The sequence below is a fragment of the Schistocerca piceifrons genome, unplaced genomic scaffold, assembly GCF_021461385.2.
Source record: "Schistocerca piceifrons isolate TAMUIC-IGC-003096 unplaced genomic scaffold, iqSchPice1.1 HiC_scaffold_312, whole genome shotgun sequence".
NCBI classification, from domain to species: domain Eukaryota; kingdom Metazoa; phylum Arthropoda; class Insecta; order Orthoptera; family Acrididae; genus Schistocerca; species Schistocerca piceifrons.
The window spans coordinates 82,501-87,500 of NW_025728529.1; the positions used below are offsets into that span (position 1 = coordinate 82,501).

Below are 5,000 nucleotides of genomic sequence, written 5' to 3' on the forward strand. Positions count from 1 at the left end.
AATGTGCGCTGATACCTGCGTCTTGCCCTGCGCGTAGCCTGACGTAGGTCACTTAGTTCTGGAGTCCATGGTGCCGGGTGCACGCTTTGGACTCTGCTTCTCTTTGGTACGACTGCTTCTATTACTTCCTTTATACTTTGAACTATCTGCTCCGCTGTTTCATCAACCTCGAGATCCTCATCCAGCTCCGGCGGGCTGTACTCCCGGGAGAGTCTTTCCCAGTCTACCTTTTTATAGTCATATTCTGAAAGCCATTCCTGTGGCGCCACATTCTGTTCTGATTTTAATATATACTTTATTACATTATGATCACTGGTCGTTGCATTCTCCAATACCTCCCATTTATCTATTTTATTGGTAGCCCTGTTATTTGCGAGTGTTACATCTATATTTGTTTTTGCCCCTGCTCTATTTGAATATGTTGGTATCTCGCTAGGTGCGTTTATTATATCTAGATTTAATTCACTTATTGCATCTTCTAATTCCTGACCTTTTTCGTCTTGTTCTCCGCTGTGCCACAGGAATGACTTTGCGTTTGCATCCATTGCTATGATTACTTGATGGCCCTGTAGAGTTCTACATATTTCCTTTAGTTGTTCTAGGTACATAGTTATTGGCTCTCTATACTGACAATATATTGATACTAAATACCACTTAGTGTTTTTGGCGTGTACTTCGATTGTTACAACATGTTCATTTGTAAATTGATTTAATACTATTGTTCTTATATTACTATTTAAAATTACTATTGCAGACATTGGTCTTTCTCCCTTCATGATTATTTGAGCCGTGGCTGTCATTCCTGGGATTTTACCCTCCCGGGAGTACGGTTCTTGCAAGCATAGTATGTCAGCTTTATGTTCTTCTGCTAATTTACGCAACTCGTAATTTACTTGTACGCTTCTCATTGTATTAATTTGGAGAACTAAAAGATCCATTACGGATGATATGTATGGTAATGATCTTCTGGCCATGTCTTATTGGGGTCAAATCCTATTCGGCCGTATGTTGTTACCATTTGTATATATATATTTTCCAAATTGTATTTTACGCCTCTTCTTTCGTATACTTGCTTTACTATTTCCTGTAATTGTTCGTGTTCCGTGGGGATTCCGGCCGCGGCTAGCTGAATGCAGTCAACGTCCGCCAAAGCTGGATAAGTAATTCTCGAGCCGTTTGTGTGCCCCACTCTCACTAGTTGGCGTAATGCAGTGGTTAGCAGACCGGGTTCTTCTAGTCTTGCCATCTGCAGTGCGTTTTCGCATATCTTATAAGTGTTCTTTGGGTCCATTGCATTATATGTGTCACTCTTGCTTGACTGATTGTTTTTATCTTTTATGTGTTCTGAGTGGTCTCTTTTGGACGAGCTCGGTCGTCCGTCCTCGCCCTTCATCGGCGTTTTCTTTTCATTAAAAACGGACGACCGAGGTCGTCCGTATTTCTTTCCTATGTTGTTCTTTTCTATGTCTTTGTTTTGTCTCTGTGTTGGTGTAGTGTGTTGTGTCCTGGGCGCCTCTGGTCGCCCATCTCTGCCCTCCATCGGCATTTTCTTTTCATGAAAAATGGGCGACCGAGGTCGCCCTTCTGTTTGTATTTGTGCTTCTTGCGTGTTCATTGTTTGTACTTGTGCGTCTATCATGCTTATTGTTTGTACTTGTACATCCCTTGTTGTATTTTGTTTCTTGTCTTGTATCAGTGTTTCTCGTTGTGTCTTGGGCACCTCTTGCTTTCTGTCTCCGCTCTCCATCTGCATTTTCTTGTCATAAAAAACGGGCGACCGAGGTCGCCCTTGTGTTGGTGTTCTTTCAATGGGGGTATTGGCAATACAGTTTTGTGCTGTACATGTTTTGTGTTGATTGTTATCCCGTTTGTTATCCCGTGTGTTTTTTGTTGTTCCCTTATTTTCAGGTTGTTTATCCGTGATTTCTTTTGCATCTTTTTCCCTTGCCCCTACTGCTTCTCTGATTTTCATGCCCCTTAGCGTATCTCTTAGTTGTTTGCTTGGTGATTTATGCTTCTTTCTTTTCTCTTGGGGGTTAATCTCCATAATCTGTCCTTTGTATAAGTCTTCCTAGTAACAGCTGATACGTGGGGCATTCTTTGGAGTTTGGTGCTCTACATTTTCTTTTTCCCCTTCTATTGCATGGTATACATGTCTCAGGTCTGTTCTTCTCTGGGCACTCTTTCTTGTTGTGGTTGTCCGTTCCACAGTGACCACAGGTGGGGTCACCCCAGGTACAGTACTTCTGTACGTGACCCAGATCCATACATCTGTGACACCTGGGTACCACGCAATAATCTTTGACCGCGACTGAGCTATACTCCACATATACTCTTCCATTTTGTATGAGTTCTTTTCTCAATGTTGGGGAAACCTCAACTACTTGATGTCCCGTATCTCTGTCTTTTCTCCCCATTCTAAATTTTGGTCTAAATTCCTTTTTGAAGTCTTGTGGGCTCATTTTTTCTTCAAAATTCTGAGTGTAAATACACTCCGTTAGTTCCTCTGGTGTCAACCTATTTGACACATCAAATACAGTCATTAATGGCCATCTTTTCTTTGTCCTCTCACATATTACCGATCTCTGTAAATCTTTGTGCCCCATTATTGTGTTCCTATCCTGTTGGGTGGGAGTTTCCACTATGACTGCATTTTTTGCAACTACTACTTTGTTTATTTTAACTTTTGCTTTGGTTGGATTAATTACTCTTGTGAATATTTCCTTCACCTCTTTTACGCTCTGTCCTTCTTTTGGCTTCAAAAATAATGCCACTCCTTGTTTTGCTGTCACTTTTTCTATACTTTCTTTCATATTGATTTGTTGTTTCTGTGGTCCTCCTGCCACCACTGTGGCGTATGTTTTTGTTTTTTCGGTTATTATTTGTTTATTTTGTCGTTCCAGCTCTTGTATCCTACCTTCAAGCTGGCTTTGGGCAATTGCCCATAGGGCCAGCTTGTCTTTTATTTCATTTAATCTGTCATTGCTCATCTTCCCTTTATCTGTCACCAGTAGCGCATTTATCTCCTTTAGCCTTTCGGCTGCGCTCTTTATTTCATTTTCATCATTCACCTCGTATCGCTCGGAAGTCTCTCTCTCTGTATTTTCCGCCATGATTCTGAGAGAGACCAAAGAGTTGAGAGCCCGTCTCTTTCCCCGGACCGGCTCTTCTGGCATGGGGGGAGGCTAATTGCAGCTCGCTCACCAGTCCCGCCCCTTGACCAAGAGCTTTCAACAACTGAGCTGCGAGGTTTAGCGCGCCGTGGGAACAGCGCACTAGTCCTCTTCGAATGCTGCATCATCGAAGTTTTCTCCCGCTCCCTTACCGGCGAATGCCACCCACATTCCGGGAGAGCGGATTCACCCTCCGTCCTTCGCCCCCTACTAGGCCGAGTTTCCACCAAAAGGCTAAAGACCCGGTCCTACTCAGGTGCCGGGCCGGTCCCCCAGACGTTCGGGGGTCTGGACCCATCTAACCTAACCGGGGACGTGTCACCACGCCCCGGCTTGGCGGATCATGCCCCGGAATTCCAGGGGCAAGGCGGGTGACCTTCGCCGACTTGGGCCAGGATCCCGCCGCGACAAATGCAGCACCCGGAACCGGCGTACAAGATGTTCAGCACGCCGTCGCACCCCTGCCCTTTGGTCGCCCGAAGGCTTAACAGCTGCACCCCGAGAAGGCGAGCAGGGGCACTTGGGAAGGAGAGGCTAAGATGTTCGAGTCGCATCCTTCCCCCGCTGCCTATTCCCAACCATGTGCCCACACAAATCGGGGCACATAGCATGAGACAGCTATGCAGCTAGTAGATAGGGACAGCGGGAATCTCGTTAATCCATTCATGCGCGTCACTAATTAGATGACGAGGCATTTGGCTACCTTAAGAGAGTCATAGTTACTCCCGCCGTTTACCCGCGCTTGCTTGAATTTCTTCACGTTGACATTCAGAGCACTGGGCAGAAATCACATTGCGTCAACACCCGCTAGGGCCATCGCAATGCTTTGTTTTAATTAGACAGTCGGATTCCCCCAGTCCGTGCCAGTTCTGAGTTGATCGTTGAATGGCGGCCGAAGAGAATCCGCGCACCCGCGCGCCCCCGGAGGAGCACGCTAAGGCGGACGCGGCCTCGCAGCAAGGAAGATCCGTGGGAGGCCAAGGCACGGGACCGAGCTCGGATCCTGCACGCAGGTTGAAGCACCGGGGCGCGAACGCCGCGCAGGCGCGCGCATCCTGCACCGCCGACCAGCACGAGGCCGACCAACGGCGAGAGCAGACCACGCCCGCGCTAAACGCCCGCACTTACCGGCACCCCTACGGCACTCACCTCGCCCAGGCCCGGCACGTTAGCGCTGACCCACTTCCCGACCAAGCCCGACACGCCCCGATCCTCAGAGCCAATCCTTATCCCGAAGTTACGGATCCAATTTGCCGACTTCCCTTACCTACATTATTCTATCGACTAGAGGCTCTTCACCTTGGAGACCTGCTGCGGATATGGGTACGAACCGGCGCGACACCTCCACGTGGCCCTCTCCCGGATTTTCAAGGTCCGAGGGGAAGATCGGGACACCGCCGCAACTGCGGTGCTCTTCGCGTTCCAAACCCTATCTCCCTGCTAGAGGATTCCAGGGAACTCGAACGCTCATGCAGAAAAGAAAACTCTTCCCCGATCTCCCGACGGCGTCTCCGGGTCCTTTTGGGTTACCCCGACGAGCATCTCTAAAAGAGGGGCCCGACTTGTATCGGTTCCGCTGCCGGGTTCCGGAATAGGAACCGGATTCCCTTTCGCCCAACGGGGGCCAGCACAAAGCGCATCATGCTATGACGGCCCCCATCAACATCGGATTTCTCCTAGGGCTTAGGATCGACTGACTCGTGTGCAACGGCTGTTCACACGAAACCCTTCTCCGCGTCAGCCCTCCAGGGCCTCGCTGGAGTATTTGCTACTACCACCAAGATCTGCACCGACGGCGGCTCCAGGCAGGCTCACGCCCAGACCCTT

The 5,000-nt window shown here is 48.4% G+C and overlaps 1 pseudogene; it reads right to left on the minus strand.

Annotated features, from left to right (window-relative positions):
- Positions 1 to 5,000, minus strand: part of LOC124744981 — a 10,919-nt pseudogene that overhangs the window by 4,159 nt on the left and 1,760 nt on the right.